We start from the raw sequence: 19,638 nt of genomic DNA on the forward strand, positions 1-19,638 counted from the left end.
TCAAGTTTCACTGGGGCAGGGAGACAGAACAGTGACTACTTAGGGCTGTTTGGAGCTAATCAACAGGTCAGCTGGCAAGCTAAGTTTGAAGTAATGGCGAGAGAGACCATTGTTTTGCTAACTGGGTGATAGTTATCACTATCAGCCCTTAGCTGGCCTGCTTGCCTGTCAGTTTGCTGCAGACAGTATACAGAAGCAGGGAGGGAGATTGAAAAGCTCCATATCATCAACAGATGCATGCACTGCACACACCCTTTGCCTCAGTGCTAGCTGGGGGCTGGCAACACTTCTGCCCCTTGAGCAGTGAGCTGGAAAAGCCTGAGACTGCAGGCAGGCTGGGGGTTTACACCCCTCCCTAATCAAAACCTTGTGCTGGGACCTGGCCACACTCCCCTCAGCTCAGCTCTGCAAGGGAAGGGAGGCTGCTCTAGCGCCCTCTGGCTTTCAGCCTAAGTCACTGAAGGCATGTGCCTGAATTTCCTCAGTCCAGAGGGGATGTCTGTATGGTTGGAAACCGGTTCAGCCTAGCTAGGTTAGACTAACCTGCAAAGGTTGAATCAATTCAGGCTCAGACTTTTTTAATGTCTGTCCCTAGCATAAGAGAGGGGACCCATGGTCGCAAACGTGAAAACTATAAAGTGTTGTGAGGGTAAACAACTTCCTGCCTTCTAGCCTGGCAATCAATTTAACCATAGGCATGTGAGCAAAGACTGTTGTGGTTCACTGCCTCATTCCAAAGATTTCATTGGCATCTTAAGTCATTCTGAACAGTGCCCCTGAACTGCAGAGGCTTCAATTCTAATAGATGGGGACAGGAATTGTATCCACCTCCCCCAAGTGCCAGATGTCAGTCATGGCAAACCAACACAGCTCAGGGGACAACTCATCCTCAAATGGATCCACAAACAGGCAACATTTGGCATGTCACAATTCCATTCTTCTGGTACAAAGAGATGAGCCACACCACTGAGCCATAATTTTGGCTGAAGAAATCAAACGGTTTTGCAAGAGGCAAAAAGAGGCAAATGGGTAAACAACACTGATTTAAAAATGAGAGAGAGAGAGAGAGAGAGAGAGAAGGGAAGACTTGCCCTACTCTGTTAGCTTTATCAGTCTATATGTTGGAAAATGCTGAGTATATATATTCATGTCAATAAAAACAAGCATACCCACACAATGCTGAACTTTGTGTTGGAAGCTGGACCACAGTTGCCTATGCACCCTGAGCTAGGAGGGAACAGGAAAAGTCACAATGTAATGATTAACTAGCACACTGGGCTATTATTCATGGCAGGTAGTGCAGCTGCAGCTCAGCCAGCAATGCTGATGGCCTCTCCCTATCAGACAAACTTGCCAATTCTAGGTTGGATGCTTGGAATCAAGCAAGTTAGGGGAAAGGAAAGCAAAAACTAAAAACTGATTCCTCAACTCTTGGATTATATGCATGAGGAACTATCTGTCAGGCTGAAAACCCTCCCTTTCAAATCACGTATTTGTTGTTTACAGGATGTGATAAATACTGAAATCATTATTTACCAACTATTTATAGCAATGTTATTGATACTAGCTATCTAAAATTACTCCCTATACTGCTGCAAGTGAATTGCTTTAATGGTAGCTGGCAACTATCAGTATGGATAGGTGTGGTTATGGAGCCAACGCTCCAGATGGCTTCAGTGTGTCCATGTTGTTGAGAGAATAGGCTGCAGATGCCTCTGTTCCTAACCAGCTAAAATCATACACCTGATGGCCACACTCTTTCACTTGGCCCTTTTACCTGCAGCTTACAACAAACTATGGGACACAAGAAAGATAGCAAATAAAGCCAAACAAGAGACTGTACAAGGCCTAGTGCAAGCTCTTTACTGAGAGAGGTTACAAACAACAAAAGCTATATATGAACAGTGTACCCAACCACAAAAGTTGTCTCTGGTTATCCTAGTGCCAACCAGCCAGCACTAGCACCTGGACGCCCTGTTTTAGGATTGTGGCTTCATATCTTTTCTACCCTATCTTGCAAGTGATTTAGTATCTCTCAAATTATTGGAGGTTAAGCAGAAACAAACTTTTAAAGTTAAAGCTTTATTGTATTTTTCCCCAACACAAGCTTTAGCTGTTTATTTAACATGACCTTGAAAGAAACTATTTACCAAAAAAGCAAATTCCTCTCTTCAACAAACTCTCTGAAAGGCTTCATTCTGTGTGTGGATTATTCATTTACTTTATGGATTTTTATGTAGAATGGGGAAGAGTGGAGTATCCACAATACAAAAATATGCCTCAGAATTAAATATAACAATGTTCTGTAATGGATACTCTGGCCTAAATCTGCTCATGGACAAAATGCTGAGGATTTCAGAAACCCCTTTTCAAAAGGGAGAAAGACTGGGGGCCCTGAATGCTGCTATAACTCAAGTATCTCTTCAAGAGCACATATTATGGGATATATTCCATTTAGGTAAGTCATATAATTACAGGAAAGCAGCACTGGAATGAACCACAGCATGTCATCTAGTCTGACCCCCTGCTCAAGGTAGAAACATCCTTATCTAAAGCATCCTAAACAAGTGTTTGTCTAACTCATTCTTCAAAACTTCCAAGGATGGAGATTCCTCAACCTCTCTGGGTAGCTTGGTCCAGTGCTCAATCACCCTGTGAGAAAGTTCTTCCTAATATCCAAGGTCCTTCCATTCTGATTACAAGCTCAACAGTAAACTTTTTGTTTTACCTTTTAGACTCCACCTTAAAAAAGCAGAAACAAAGAATAGTGCTGACTAGAGCAAAGAAATCCATATATTCAGTCTTTTGAACATAAGGATTTACTGGGCATAAGGATCAAGTTATTTGGGAGTATAGTCAACAAGAAAATAAAGGTGGGCTGGATATTGTTATCTACAGACATCTGATGAGAGATGGAGTGGAAGAGAAGAGGAATTCACATCATCTGAAGCAGACCTAGGTGTGAACCAGGGTTCCAGAGCTGAACACACACTAGGATTTGGAGCCTAAGTTGTACTTCAGAGTTACCCTTTTTCTCCTTCACTGAATATGAAGTCAAAACAAAAGCCTTAGATGCAAACCAAACCATCTCCAAACTTTCAGGAAGTTCTGTTCCAAATCTCAAGAAACGAGCAATCACTTTATCATGAGAGTATATTCATCAAGGCTTCTGTAATTCTGTATCAGATTTTTTAAAAATACAAATAAAAGGAGGAAGCAGATGCAATTAGGAATTTGTATCAGCCATCCAAACAAACATGTTGGGCTCCTGAATTCTAGATATCTGAAAAAATCAAAAGCATCTTCTCTGAGCAGCCTGAAATGACAAGTCAAGTTGCAATGGCTTTCAACTTGAATTCCAGTCTGTTGCTTATACTTCCATTTAGATTTATAGTTCCTCTGCACTGTTGCCCATAGCTACACCCAGTACTTAAACAGGTCAGCCTGCAACTGCTTCTCCAAATTTAAAAGATGAAAGAGAAGAGATGAAAAATATTTAAAGGGTTGGGGGAGGGGAGGGGTGGAAGAAGCGCAGACTTGTTTTCCTCTGCTGGCCAAACCTTAGAACTAGCTCTTTAAAATACTAGTTGTTGCTGAAATCCAATTTAAAGATCACTGTCAGTTTTAACATTCAGGTGAAAGTACTGCTGCTGGCTCCAGAACTATTTGCATATCTTATCACAATAAAAAATAACTCTGAGGTGCATACCAGTGTGAAGAAATTGTAAACATTGGTCCACATACCGCACAAGTATCTGCCCACTGGATCTCTTGTCCTGCCTCCCATCCCCCTTCAAAGCAATCTGTAGTTTACTTCTCTATAATAAGAATTTCAGTCATGGTATTCTAGAGGGAGTGTTTAAACACATGCAAAAAACCGAAAGGATAACGCTAATTTGTTCCCCCGCACCCCAACCAAACGAGCTACAAAGCTGATGGAAAATCCTCAAAATATTAAATCTCCCCTTCTCCCCTACTGATTCTGAGCCCCCCAAGGGTATAAAAACAGTGTCCCCAGTTCTGCAAAGTTTTACATACTTGCTTAAAGTTAGGTAATGGATTAGTCCAACAACATCAATAGCACCATTCAAGTGATCTGCTTGTGTAAATCAGCAAAATTTCTTGCCAGCAGCAGAGGCCTGGGACTAGGACAAACTTTAGGCCAAGCTTAGCAGAAGAGGTACTGAATGGCTGTAAACACCATCATGGGAAACCAGGAAAGGAACTGCACTTCAAAGAGTCAAAACTCCCTGTCTGCTGCCAGGTAAAGTAATCAGCTACCGTGTCTTCCCAGTAAGAGATTATTATCCTGTTCCTCCTACATCACTCAGCACAAGCAAAGAAAAGAGCCAAGGTTCATCCCCTTTCCACTCACTGGCAGCGAGGAGGAAGCTGAAGAAATATCTACACGTGATTTACTCTACCTCTCTGTATGGCCAGCTGTGGTCATTGTGTGTAGGAAGATAGGTCTTGCCCCTCTAGAGCAAAGTAGCAACCAGAAATAATCTGGCCCTTATTTCTAATACAGCAGAAAGACATGGTACAAATACTAATTGGTACAGCTGACTTGCCACTTGGCCAATTTACTTTTTAACCTATTAAAGATCCATGATTTATTCTCTTAAATCTGTAACTGAAAAGTATTTGTCCAATAATATCTGTGAATATTTAATCTGCATCTCATTTGTAGGCAGTATGCATCAAGCACTGGCTATTCAAAAGACTCACTGATTGGGTGCTTGCATCATAGGCTTTTTCCTGTAGATCAAATGAGAGTCTCTCAGCACCTAGTTTCCAAAGCAGATGCTAAATCAAAATGTACCTTCTACAAATATTCTCCAGAAGTTGCTTTAAAATGTACCATTTCCATAGACAGTACTGCTCTGAAATTTGCTAACAGGGCAGAGAGACAGACAAAATCAATCCTTTACAAGTCTGAATGACTACTTGTGGGAAATATTTCACCCATACTTATCGAACAGCAAAACCAAGTGCAGAAAATGTTAAACTGTACTGTGTTGAGCAGCTACCATTTTATAGAATAGGAAGATTTGCTGTTTTTAATATACCCACTGTTTTATACCATGGAGTAGCAAAATAACTGAATATTTAAGTGATAATTGTTTTGACCCTTTTCCTATCCTTACTCAGGCAAAATTCCCACTGAAGGGCTCTTTGCTAGAAAAAGAGATACAGGGCCTGTCTCCTGACTTGGTAAAACATAATGTATCAAAAACTTTATCAAATCATAATGAGAAAAATGATGGTTCCCCGATCAATATTAAGTACCTCTGAAAAATCCCAGTGAGCTCTTAATGTCCACATTCTTGAATTCAGTAAATTAGATGTTATTGTTCCTAGTGGTTTCCAGTTTGTAATTTGCATAATTTCAGCCTGAATTTACTGATGGTCTTTAAAAAGTTCTTGTAATGTTTAGATTGTTCTTCCGCCCTCCACCCCCCACTGTTCTGCCAAGTCCTTACTTGCCAGCTCTTTAAAAGTCTCAGCCTGAGCATAACAAGTAAACAGTATTTACAAACAATTACAGTGCATACCCTTAAAATACCCAGAAAATGTTGAGTGATGTTACCTTTCGACTTCGGACTCCAAAAGGGTTAAGAGCAGCTCCTAACACTTCGTTTTTATGCTGCTGTAACGAAAAGAAATGCTTATATTTAGGGATCTGCTCAGATAACACCTTGAGTTTTCATAACATTCAAATGACTCGGCATTCAGTGGGGAAGTAGGCGGCTTACTGTGTACATATCAACATGGATCCATCTGACGGAATAAGACGAAACAAAGTCCTACACATTCACATTTGGTGCACAGGTGAAGAATGGGTAAACAAGAAGCACTAGTAACCAAAACATCACATTGTATGGGCATCCTTTTTTCCTGTAAAGTTACACGTGAATACTATATTATGGAGACATCAGTAAAGATGCACGTGAATACCATATTATGGAGACATTAGTAACGATACCATGGTTTTAAAAAATCGCTTCAGTTTTTCTCTCAAGAGTGGGGGTATGGACAAAAAGAAAAAGACTCTCATAACCAAATGATGCCCCTTATACTTGCCATAGAAATGGGATTATTTCAGATAAACCATCTTAAACAGTTCAGGAATTAAAAATATACATTGAAGGGTTTTTTTTTTCTAAAGCTATAACTATTAACCAATAATGTTTTACTCATTAAAGACAAAACTTAAATGAAAAGGTTTTGTAGGCTCATTTTATAAAAAAAAAAATTAAAAAAAACCACAGGAATTGTTAGCACCATTTTTCCAGGAATTATCACCATTTGCACAGCTGCCAGCAAAAAAAAACCTAAGGGAAAGGTGCTCAAACATAGGGACAGAAGGTGGACATTCCCCTTATAATTATGCGCAGTGAGTAGGTGTCTCACTGCTCTTTGCTGACCGAAATCATCTCCCCACCCCATGTTTACGCCAAATTCTTAAATTCATAGGTAGACAGATACATAAAAAAGGATGCAACTTTTGGAAATTTTCAGAGCTTGCAACTCCCTGCTGGTTTTCAGACAAACCCAATGGGACTGCAAACCACAGCAAGGTTATACTCCAGGGAATCTTGGGATATATTGTTCTTCAGTTGAGCTGGGGGTTGAACTAGATGACTTCCTGAGGTCCCTTTCCACTCTAATTTTCTCTGATTTGTGTGTGTTAACACTGCCACCATTTTGTTTCAGCAAAAATGTACATGGCCTCAGTCCCAAAATCCTAAGCATGGCAGGGGCATTAGTAATAGCAATGATCACCGCATTACGAGTCACGAAAGATTCTTGGAGCTTTCTTGAGGGAGGGGAAGGAAAAAAGACTCTGGAAAACACAGCTCAAAGTCTGGCATACACTCTGCACTATACATCCTGCATATGGCACTAGTTCAGAGTTCATGGAAACACATTCAGCTGTAATTATACTCAGTCTCCCAGCTGTTACACAACTGTTAGTGGCAGGTATGGCACGGTGAAACATACAATGACATCCAGACAGGGCACACTTTATATCAGGCCTCTGGCCTCACTGCCCAAGAGAGTTCAGTCCCTTTTCAGGAGGGAATAGAATCTGCTAATCAAATTCCACAAACAAAATATACAAAGAAAAACCCCTGCAAGGCAAACAGTGCAACGGGCCAGCCAGTGTCATTTCCAGGCCTCTTCCCTACAAGTGGAAGCCCTGCCTGTGATGGTGCTGCCCAGTAGCCAATCAAACACCACACTGTACTAGACCCATTCACCCTCTCCAAGGGGCTTGGGTAAGGATCAGTGTCCAGACAACTCTTAGATCCTGCCAAGATTCTTCTTCCACACAGAAGCCACCATTTGCTTTTTTTTCTCTCTATTTCTAGACCCTTCCTGTCCTTTGAAACCTACTTCCTAGGCCTAACAGCAGGCCAGGTGTGGCAGAAATGGGCCAACCCCTCTCTTTAATCATCTTGTGGTCAGTGCAGGGTTTGGATACCTGGTCTCACAGGGCGTTTGTACATGTGACATCATTACCGTGAACATGTTACCAAAATTGTGTGGCTTAATGCCGTCGTGTTGTACATGTGGAAGAGTTTTGCAGGTTTGCAAATGAGTTTGCAACGTTGCAGATTGTAACGATGAAGCTGTCAGCTCACCCCCTGGCTGTGGGAGAGGTGGGCAGGCTCCACTGAAAAGGATTGGACCCCTCACCGCTTCTGCTTTAGCAGGCTCCTGCAGCCAGCAGGACACCTGGGATCACCCAGGAAGGGCTGGCTTGACCCTAGGGCAGTGTGATAAGGTAGCAGGAGGGCAGCTGAGATTGCTGGTGACAGGAGAAGGTGACAGGGATGGTGCACAGGATGCTGGAAGTCCAGGTGGGCTGCTGGCTGGCCGGGTGCTGCCCCAGCTTGGAGGCACCTGATTCAATGCTTCACCAAGCCCACCTGGGCTTCCAGAGCTCCATGCACCATCCCCACCATCTTCTCTGGCCGCCACCACCCTCCTGCCACCTTCCTGCGCTACCCCAGGGGTAGCCCAGCCACTTCCTGGGCAGCCCCAGCTGTCCTGCTAGCAGGCGCCTGCTGAAGACAGAAGCAGCAAAGGGTCTGCCCGCATCTCCCGCAACTAGGGGTGAGCTACCAGCGGGCCAAGCAGCCTTCCCTCTGAAGCAGCAGTGCCCCTTGGGGCTGCCCAGGCAGGCTGCTAGCAGGCCAGGTGCTGCCCCAGTTCGGAGGCAGCACCCAGCCTCATCCAAGTCTTCCTTGAGCCCCCCCACTGGAAACCTACCAGGTACTGCTCCCCAGGAGGGTTCAGGGGAACAGCTGGATCAGGCTGGGTGCTGCCTCTGAGCTGAGGCAGCACCCCACCCACTAGAAGCACACCCAGGCACCCCAGGGGGCACTGTTGGTGCAAAGGGAAGGACTGGGGTTCCCTGCAGGTCAGGGGCCACTTGGCCCACTGGCAGTTCACCCCATCCCCAGCCACAGACAGGTTCCAGTTACAACAAAAAATAAATAAGTAAAGGATCAGGCCCCTTGCCACAATATGACAGGAAAATTGAAATGGTAGGTTTCAACTAAAAACCCACCTTTTCAATTTAGGGGGCATAGAATAAAACCCTTAGGACTATAACCCCGTCACATGTACAAGCACCCACAAACATTCCAGCCACCAATGCTATGAGCCTCTTAACTAGTATCCTGTGTCCATATACTGTTAATTGCTTGTCTCCTGCCTGCCCCTTTGGTCAGGTAGTTAGAGCAGTGGCTCTTAGCCTTTTTAGATTCAGGACACCCCTTCAAAACTTTTCTGAATTTGACAGCACTCTGGTTGAGAACCACTGTCATGTTGCCTCAGCTTACCGTAGTGGTTCTCACCCAGCTTGCTGTTGCCACCACCACCACCACATGAGGACTCTGTGCACCTCTTGATCAGGAAGAGCTGTGCCATGTCCTCATGCTCCTGCCTGCATTAGGGTTATCCAATACACCTAAAGTAGGCAGGAACATCCATACCTGGCTGCAACCCTTTCCACTGCAGCCCCCGCATGCTCCTCCCCACACTGGAGTTTTACCTGCCCCACACACCTCTGTTTCCAAGAGATGCCATGCAAAGTCAGACCAGGAAGGGTTGTGACATGACCAGGTGATCCTGCCAACTTTAGGTTTGTCAGATAACCCTAATGCAGGCATGAGTTCACACTCATTTGCAGCCCTCTGATCTGACTGTACATGAAGTCAGGGCTGGACACAGGCATGGGTGAACTGGCTGCTGCCTGGGACCTGGACAGAAAGGGGGACCGAAAATGGTAATTTTGTTTCCGTTGCCTGGTTATTATTATCATTATCTCTGACAAAAGGGGCCACTAAAAGTTCACCCAGGGCCACCCTGAATCTAGGCACAGCGCTGCATGAAGTGCATGGGGGGAGTTCCAGTTAGCCACTGCCTCAATGGTGCCCATGTCAGCACCCCTGAAAGGGTCTTGAGTCACCCTAGTTAAGAACCATTGAGGTAGAGTAGTTTTGAGCCTTCACTAGCCATTAGCAGGAAAATGTTAGTATTAAAGGTGAGATGTAGTCTTTGGTGCGGTTCTGTGTGTTTACTAGAAAAGTATATGAAGGCCTGGACACAGTAGAAACAGCAGCAGCACACAACTTCCTGACTCACCATTTTCAAACTTTCCAACAGCTCCTGTGCCCCACGGTCTCTGCTCCCTCTCAAGATCATGCTGACAACTCTGTCCATTACTGTTTGCTCTCTCTTGCTTTCTAGTTGCTTTCTGTCTTCAAATAGCATACACCCAACCATCCTGGGTGATCCCAGGCCCAGCATTTGTAATAAAGTTCCCAGGAAAACCCTTTGGTCTATATGCTCAACTGGCCTGGTATGCAATTTAGTGCCCTGAATGGTGGCTTCCTTTGACTCTAGCAATCTTAAGACAGAAATAACCTTTATTGCTTCTACTATTTCAATTTGAATGAAGAGTAGGCACCACATCCACCAGCTTTAATGAGGACTGCAACTGTCTATTAATCAAAATACAAATTTTATTGCAGCCACTTTAAACACCTCCCAACATAACATAACTGGTATAGGCTACAAGACCATGAATAAAAGTCAATAGTGTTCAAGGCAGTAAGACGCAAGGAGGGGGTTTTGACCTTTAAATGCTATATGTATAGCTTAAAGATATATTGGACTTAAAACAACATTATTAGGTATAAAACTGGTTTGCTTGGGCAATGTTTAAATACACTGACAACAAAAACTTATTTGAATGGGTAGAGCAGTACATGCCATTTGAGATGACTCAGCCATGAACTGTGAATGTGCCCAACATTTTCTTTTCTTTTTATAGGTGGGTGGGAGAGGGGTGAGGCTATTTTTTGTATTTCATCCACTACCTTGTCAATGGAGACAAAGCAAAGAACTGTATCCCAACCCCTGAAAACTCTGCAAAGGTTTCGTTCTTAACTTTTTGTCTCCAGTTTATCTGTACCTGAGACTTTGTATAACTATAAAAATGATATATTATATATGTGGATAGCAATATCTGCTGGGTCACTGTTACGGTTGTTAGCAGAATACATTACATGAATTTTCACATAGGTTGTTAGAGTAGCATACTGCTTACTTGCATATTTTAACTGATTATTTCCAAACTTTTATTTTAAACAATTAAACTTAGATTTCTAGTTAAAATAACCATTGCCAAAACTACATAGCAGAAATGTTGCCACTAACAAAATCTAAGTTAATAAACTTTGACCTCTGGGATATATTCGATATGTCTGATGCATTAGATATGACCTCTTATTAGTTGTTCACTTGATTTTCAAGGATAGCGTCTGCTTTTAAAATCAATTTTGCTTATACATCTCTGCCAATGTTAACTGCTGATACAAACTGTACTATCTGGATATCTCTGTCAAATATACGTTCAAAGTGTTAACTAGAGCAAAAAACTGTGGGCATAATGTAGGGAAATGATCTTAATTCTGCTCTAAAAACAAGCCCCTCATAGCAAATCAAAAGGTAAAATCTAACAAGACCATCTTACATTTGACTTATGACCTCCAGATCACAAGACACTTAATGACCCCATATAGGTACTAGGTGCGGGGAACACATAGCCTTCGTAATTTGCTGGAAGGGAATGTGTTTACAAGAATGAACTCATTTTCTAAAAAAACCCTAAACTTACTGGCACTGGACATAGGAGGAATACGAAGATCCAAATACATGTCTGAACAATGCTCCATAGTAAAACTGACATTGCTTAATCTAAGCAACTTACATATAGGCACAGCCAGTATAAGTAGAAGCAAAATGAGTTAACATTCCCTCTACAAACAGGATTGAGCCTTAGGTTTGATATCTCTGGTTGTTTCCTTTTCTTACTAATCCTAAAATAAATTGGCTGGCATAATTAACATCAGCTAACCAATAAAATATATATGAGCTTTATTTACCATACTGATAAAAAGTTTATTTAATGAACTACAGCCTGACCAAGAGAAACAGATATGCACAACCTCTCAGTTGAAAACCTTGTAATTCATGCTTGTTCTAGTTTACTGAGATTTCTGTGTGATTCAAATGGGGGAGAAGCTTGGAAGATGACAATTAAAGAATTTTATTTTTCCTATAATATGCTGTATTCAATGGAAAATAAAATTTCCCCTAATATAGATACCACCTCAGCACAATTCTTAACCTAGCAAACACAGGTCCTCATTCACAAAAAAAGAGTTGTGTTATATTGGGGGAAATCACTGTTGCTTCAATATAAGCAGGGATCCTGGTTTCCTCTGTTTAAAAATGGCAGATTCTCTGATAAAAATTCCAAAATTATCTAATTTTAAAAACCTCAAAATCCACTTTTTTTGAGATTAAAATGAAACATCACTGCACACACACACACACAAACACGCACACCAGTTGAACACGTTTCATTGATATATTTACAATTTTAAAGGAATTTGGAAGCCTACCAGTGCCTCAATCATTATCATAAAATAAATACTACATACCTATATATTTTGACATTGGATTTTGCTTTTCTTATCGTAGAAAATCAGTTTGCCTTGCCCCCTTAGCTCACCAGTCTGCAGGTCTACCTGCAGCTGTCCCCGCTGCTGCTTTGTGGTGCTGAGTAGCCCCAATATGCTGGTGCCCTGTTCCTGCCCATGCCATTGCCTCTCACTCCCAAGCTACAGCCCCATGAACCCCTGGCCCTGACAGTGAACCTCACTTTGGACCTACAGCCCCTCCAGCTCTGCTGGTATCCCTCAATCCCAGCCCACAGCCCCTGCCCCAGGCCCCCCAGTATGTGAGAAACACAGTGGGTGTGTGTGCACAGACAACATGTGGGGAGAGGCAGGGGGACACAGCTGACACAGTAGGGGGGGCACGTGCACCCACAGTAGGGCACGGGGCTGCAGCTGGGCTGGACCAGTTCTAGGTGGCAGCCACCTCCATGGCCCAGCAGGCAGGACCAAGTGCACAAGGGAGCGATGCGTCACCATGGCCATCAAGATGAGGCGCGGCAGCGGCGGTGGCACGGAGCTGTGTCCCCGCTGCTGCTGGGTGGACAAGGGGCCCCTCACCTTAGTGGCCATGGCAGCATGGCACTCCCTCCTGTGCTGGGTCCCGCTCACTGGGCCATGGAGGCGGCTCCTGCCCAGAGCCCTGCTGCAGCCCCATGCCCCACTGTGGGCACAGAAATCACAGGAAGCACATGCCCCACTGCTGCACTGCCACACCTCCCCCCCAAACGCATAGCCTGTGTCCTCTCCTCTCCCCATAGACTTACCTGGAGGGAGCTGCACAAGAAGTTCTCCACTGCCCTGCCTGGTTTCCCATGTTTGTCTCCTTTAAAGGAGAAATCCATGACCCGTTAAAGGAGAAAATCTGTCCCTTTCCACATTTTTCTGCTGCAAACAGAAAACCCAGATCTCTGATGATAAGGACATAGTGAAAAGGATTTCAATTAATGATCCACTGTGTGACTATATGCTAATCACATGTTTTCCTTTAACCTCACAACCCAGAATGAACATTAAGAAAAGCACGTCCTCATCAAAATGGACAATACTTGAGAGTCAAGTCCTTTTTTTCTTTAAAGAAAAAACAGTATTTTTGTGTAAATTTGACTCTCAATTGCTGCAAGGGAAATTCAGGCTGGAGATTAGGTAGAAATGTCTCCCCATGAGGGTAGTTAAGTATTGGAACAGACTGTCCAGAGAGGTTGTGGAATCTCGATCCGTGGACATTTTTTAAGAGCAAGCTGGGCAAACACTTGACTGGGAGGTTTTAGTCAAGGAGTATCCTGCCTGTAGCAGGGCACTGGACTATATGACCTCCTCAGGTTCTTTCCAATCCTACTAGTCTATTATTCTATGATTCTCACAGTCATGAAAAATGCCAGACTGACAGTATTGGAGACTGAAAACCTCTAACTTGAGAGCAGGAACAGTATATATAGCAGCAGCAAAAATTTCCCTAATGTAGGATTAGGACTGTGCCTCAAACAGTATCAGCAATTAAGGATGGAGAGTAGTTTGTTTCAGTAACCTATTCATAACCTCAGTTTTGGAACTAAAGACAGACCAATTAGTTGCCATTATAGTCACTAGTCCACTGCGAACTAGACTGAGATCCACTTAACTTATTTCATGGGTAAAGCTGAATAAAATTTTTTAAATATCTCGAATGATTCACAATAACTTACCATGTTTAGTGGGAGGACCTGGAGACATTTTAAAAAAGACTACCAAAGGCAGACCACAGTTGTCTCGTACTCAACAAGTTAAGTCTAACTCCTGATTCTGGAGTATTTGCAAGAGAGGAAGTTTGGTATGCTTACACAGTGAGTTTAGATGGATAATGCTCAAATGTCACAACCATGGTCTCAATATGCAAAAAGTCTCTCAGGCAAACAGCTAAGTTCCATGTGCCATTCTAAATTTCACTCAGAAAAGTCTATTTGTCCATATTTCTCTTTCTGAAAGCCTTCTGTCAACTGTCAGGCTCAGGACTGAACAACCTGTGAACATGCCAGTTCTATGGTGGCGGGTAAAGAGCATCTTTAGCATTGTCCATCAGACCAACCAGCTACTAACTTTATGCACCGTATCTATTATTAAATCTAAAAGGAAAAAAAACAAACAAACAGGTCTGGAACATGAGGCACAAAGGGCACTCCGTTACATTAATGAAGCAGGAAGGGAGCCCTGGGAAGAGAGACACCAGTTGCAATGCATGTTTCTTCGAGGAAAGTACCAACGCAGAGAAGGAAATAAAATATGCCATGATAACAGATGAAGACCTCAACTGTCAACAAAATCAGGCTGTTAATTATCGCGTAAACAGTCTTTTTTAAACTTTGGATTTTAATATACAGTTCAAAGATCACACTCACAATTCAGCAGTTTTGTCTTTTAATGCCAATCACTCCAACTGGCTCTCTCACTGAACGTTGCTTTCTCTCAACTTTGGGAAAGGTGAGCAATTATATCAAGGGTTGTCTTCCTTGACTGAAACGGGGAGAGGAGCTCAAATATTCAGTGAATTAGGCAATGATTTTGTTTCAATTCCTGCTATGACCAATTAATGCTTGGGTAAACGGTTACCCAGAAGCGTGGGAGCAGAGGAGGGATACATACCTCTTGTCAAGCTAGAAAGGCATGTTACTGAGTAGTTAAATGGCTTCAGCAGTGGGACTGTAGGACTGTCACCCAGCCCTTGAAGTTACAGATTCAAATTTAGCCTACATCAATATGGATGCAGAGGTAACAAAAAAACCAAATGTCTAAAATTACTTTGCTGCTGATCTCATTCCATTTCCAAACAGACAGGTATTCACATTCCAACAATCGCTTGGCACTACCAGTGAAAGCAAAGACTCCAAGCACTGAATGAATCATGTTGAATAAAAGTATCTTCCAACACAAAGCTATGTCCCTCAAAGGACAGTGCTAAGCATGCTTGTAAAGGAAGCTCATACTGCCACTGGCCTTGATGCACCCACTCTGTCAACAGAGATGGCAGATTTCAGAGCTGTCAACCTAGCACCTTCACCAGGACGTAATTCACAGTACAAGACAGTTAGAAGACAACATGTGTCTTGTTACTTCTATTCCTTCTTCAAACTGCTATCCTGTCTGATACTAGGCAAGCTAAAATATCTGCCATTTTACTTGCCAGAGCCAAACCTGACTCCATGGAAATGGGATCTCTCTAAAAACAAAACCAGAATTGAAGTTCATTTCATAGCAAAGAAAGTATCTATTTTCTTAATCGGAACCATTGACTGACCCAATTCAAACTCACTACATTTTCCTCACTAATCAATATAAACCATAAACAAAAAGAAAATTGCTCTTGGAGCCCCATTTAGAGGTGGCTTTGAGTTGGGAAAACGATTTTGGATCAACACCTTTGCATTGTTTCCAGATACCATGTTCCCTGTACACATTGCTTTGTTGTGCGGCACTTAACTTGCGTATCCCTGTCCCTCACTACCTGCTTCTTGGCAGAAGCTTAACTGACAAATCAACCCACATGAAATAAATAAATAAAATAGAATAAAAAAGCTCAATGTCTAAAAAGTACACAGACTACCCTGCTTAATTATTAACAGGTAAACACGACATCCTGAATTATTTACTTAATCTTTTTCTACTACAAACCTCAGAATTTTAGAGCATGAAGTACGTGCTTTATTTTAGGACACAAAACTGTTCCTTTTTATAGGCTTTTTTAAGGAGGAACACAGCGTTCTTATTAACCCCACACAGCTGTACTCCAAGTCATATTTTGATGGGGTTTTAAAGCACAGAACCAAGTTTCAGAAACAATATTCTGTGCTGAACAGATTCCAAGTGAATCAGCTGTTTGTTCCTGCCTAGTAATTCTGTGAAAATGCATATCCTGTGGGGATGTTTGAACTGCTTCTTTAAATCTGCCAAAGGTAACCAGGCAGGAGGGGAGCTGAGGAAGGTTCATGATAGAAGCTCCACAGTGAATGAGAGAAAGGAAAAGCACATTTGGGGGAAATCCTGTTCTATTTGAAGATAGTGCTTTTGTCACATGACACTTCCTACGATTTGATTAATACAGAAGACACCGTTGTCTCTATCTTTTCTCAATCCATCTTCTATAGCTTGATCATGCTTATTTTTAGGCTGACTGTAAGAAATTTCTTGTTTGTGCCTCAAGCAAAAGAAGTCATTGTCACATGTCCCTCAGGGTCTCATAATGTACCATTTTAGGTTGAGTCCAAGCAGAAACTCTCTTGAGGTTCTTTGTTCTTTCCCATTATTCTCCCCAGCACAGAAGGGCCATTGCTTTTTGGTTACTAAAAGGCCTTTTGCCTCTCACTGTTTGATCTGATGCAATATATCCTACTGATGGCAGACGAGGTGGGTTTCAACCTCTCGTTGTGATGTGGTACAGCATCAACAGATTGCTACTTTGAGTTTAGTACATGCTCTTCAAAACAATGTTACTGCCTCTCTGGGGACCCCATGCCATCACACATGGGTTACCGTTACAGAGGGGCCCAGGTCCTAGAAAAGCAGTAAATCACATGGTTGAACAAATGCTGTAATACAACAAGCCCAAGGTCTTTCTCAGATACCACTTCAATGGAAGGGATGCTGTTACACCATGTTCTGGTTTTAGATCAAAAAAGGTGCGCATGTAAACACAAGTAAGATGATAAGTGTGAAATGAACTCATAATGCTGAAGCTTGCTTAGACTGCTTTAAACTTCTCTCCTTGTCCTTAAACATTATGACAGTCTTTAATAATATGGTCACATGCTTATTCTCACATAATATTTTCATATCTCAGGACATGTAAGCATTGACATAACAGTCCAGCTTTGACTTCACTGATTCATGCACGTTACATGAGGAGGTCTCTTTTCTCTTTACTTTTTAATAATTTGTTCAGTACCAATAAACTATATATTTTCTTTCCAAACACCAACCTTCCAAAAAAAGGACGATTCAGGAGATAAGACAGCTAAATTATCATGCCAGCTTAGCTGCTAAATTTAGGTGGCCTACTTATGTTAGCAAACTTTTTATTAGCACTTTATGCTGGATGTTTAATAATGATTAGATTGTGTGAAAATGGCTTATTGTGTTCTTAGACAAATTACTTATAAATTCTGCTTCAGCTATACAAAACACAACTAAAGAAATACACATGGCTCCATATATAACTATAGTGACAATGAATGAAAATATTTGAGAAGTCATTTGTGATTATGGAGTTATACGGTGCATCTACATGTGAAATTAATTTGACACAAACTCTGGCACACTTTGCGCTGGAATGTAGTGCTCCCAGGCACAGTGTTTACACATGCACCCAGGACCACAGTACGTTGAGTTGGGACTGTGCAGCCCTGGCTGGCAGGAGATCTGGGGGGTCAGGTCAGCCTGCCAACCTAGGGCTGCTCCTGCTTCGTTCAATGTGCTGTGGAGGGGCTGGCTGGGGCACAAGGGTGCTACAGTGTGGGGTAGCCAGCAGGCAGCCCCACACTATAGCACCATCATTTCCCAGCCAGCTCTGGTCACCATCTATATGTGCACTGCAGCGGAGTAAATAACTACACCGCAGAATAATACTTGTGTTGGGCAGTATTATCCTATGGCAGAGTTAATTAATCTACTCCAGCCTAACAGCACTGCTCATGTAGACAGTGACAGTTTACTGCAGAGCTAATTAGATAACTCTTATAACAACTATCTTGCATAGATGCACCCAGAGACACCTTAAGATCCAAAGACACAAAGGGAGTCTATGCAATGTGAGTTAAGAGTGCATGTTTTGTTTTTAAACCTCTTTTGACTGAAAACCCTCCTACATGAACCGTAGGAGCTGCCTGGCTGGGAAAACGCATAAAATGCCTTCCATATCTTCAGAGATCTTTAATATAGGTAGAAGTTCATCATGAACAAAGGAAGCATTTCTCTAAAGTAGGTCTTCCATCTCCCCTCTGCATCCTACTTGGCCAGGAGAGATAGGCTGGAGCTCTTGCCTATGGGCACTTTTCACATCAGCAAAGCACTCATGACTTCTTAGAGTACATTTAACAAGTTTAGTTTAAAACCCCAATGCAAAATGCCCAGTGCATGAGCAGGACACGCCAAAAGGTAATAACTCAAACCAAATCAACCCAAATTTTCCAAGAATAAGCAATCTCCAGCAAATTATTTCCTTGCCAAATAACACAGCCATTTTGCACCCCCCCACCCGATTTAATCAGGAACATCTATTATTAATCCCTCTTGTCCTATTTAAAAAATAGGATGGATCAGGAATCTGCCAGCAGGTGTCTCTGACGTCCAGAGAGCAAAAACAGAACTACCTATTTCAGCACCCTGGGCAGAGTTGGGCAGGGGGAGGGAGGGAAGGTCCTGCAGGGCAGTGGTTCTCAACTGGGGGTCCATGACCCCTTGGGGGGTTACAGGCAGGTTTCAGGGGGTCAACCCTGCCATGTAGCCTCCATATTGAGGGTGACACTGTGGGTGGGCAGGCGAGGCTTTGTACTGCTGCTGCTCAAGTGAGTGAGGCCCTGGGGCTCCTCACCAACAAGCCCCGCCTGCTGCACCCAGGGCCATGCGAGCAGGGCTGGCAAGCCAGGCCAGTCCTCTCCCACGCAGAAAGCAGCACATGTGGGTTGTGGGCGGACTCAGGGAAAAAAAAGGTTGAGAACCCCTGCTGCAGGGCACCAAACAGCTGGGTTGGGGCAGAGTCTAAAGTGACAAGGCATGGGTTCACTGCCTCTGGCTATTGCTGCTGCAGCTGCAGGACGTGCTCCCTATGCAACAGCTGCAGCAGCCTCTGCAGATCTCTCCACAGGCTGCTATTCTGCTTCCCCCTCCCCTAACTAAAGCAGCACCTGGGGATAGTACCCCACTCACCCACCCTCAGTTACACTACTGCCACACCAGCCTGAACATTCTCTAGCCCTGTCTCACTTGCAGCTGAATTCAACGAGTCACATTCATCCCTGATGTAACTGCACTGTAATAGCAGGTCGAATAGTTTTGATCACGATTAGATTCTCTTACCTCTAAAATTATTGAACCATTCTGAGCTGGGATGACACCTTCTACTACCTACTTAAATGGAAAGCAGTAGTCACTCTAGATAGCCTATTTTGTAAAACAGGAAAAAATAAAAGGCAAGTGACCTTGATCTCTAGAAAAATATATCACTCTCACTAATCTAAATATTTTTTCCAAAGATTCCCATGGTTGCAGGTAATTAAATCATTGAGAAACAAGGATAACCCTCAGTAAAACTCTGGGGTCAGTTATCCCAAACTTGGTTCGGAAGCACTGCAAATGTCAGTCAAGAAAGACAATATCATTTGGAGACGAGGGTCTTGTTAGCAGCAAAGATGGTTCCGATTTTTATAATACCTGAAGTTGTAACTTGTCAACAGGTTAATAAATCATTTAATAGTAAGGTCTGGGTAGCTGAGATAAGCTGAAACTGTAGAAAATAGCAGACTTGTCTTTCTCTGAAACTTGGTGACCAAGTAAACAGCACCCCCCACCCCCACCACACACACACACACACACACACACACACACACACACACACACACACACACACACA

The 19,638-nt window shown here is 42.9% G+C and overlaps 1 long non-coding RNA gene across 1 annotated transcript in view; it reads right to left on the reverse strand.

Moving 5' to 3' along the window:
• LOC109304598 overlaps window positions 1–19,638 on the reverse strand; it is a 589,090-nt gene that overhangs the window by 493,324 nt on the left and 76,128 nt on the right. The window contains exon 2 of the long non-coding RNA XR_002099429.1: window positions 5,591–5,650. This is a non-coding gene — a long non-coding RNA (uncharacterized LOC109304598). The remainder of the gene's footprint in view (window positions 1–5,590; window positions 5,651–19,638) is intronic.

The sequence above is a fragment of the Gavialis gangeticus genome, unplaced genomic scaffold (assembly GCF_001723915.1).
Source record: "Gavialis gangeticus isolate Ggan-Ray unplaced genomic scaffold, GavGan_comp1, whole genome shotgun sequence".
In the NCBI taxonomy this organism is placed as follows: domain Eukaryota; kingdom Metazoa; phylum Chordata; order Crocodylia; family Gavialidae; genus Gavialis; species Gavialis gangeticus.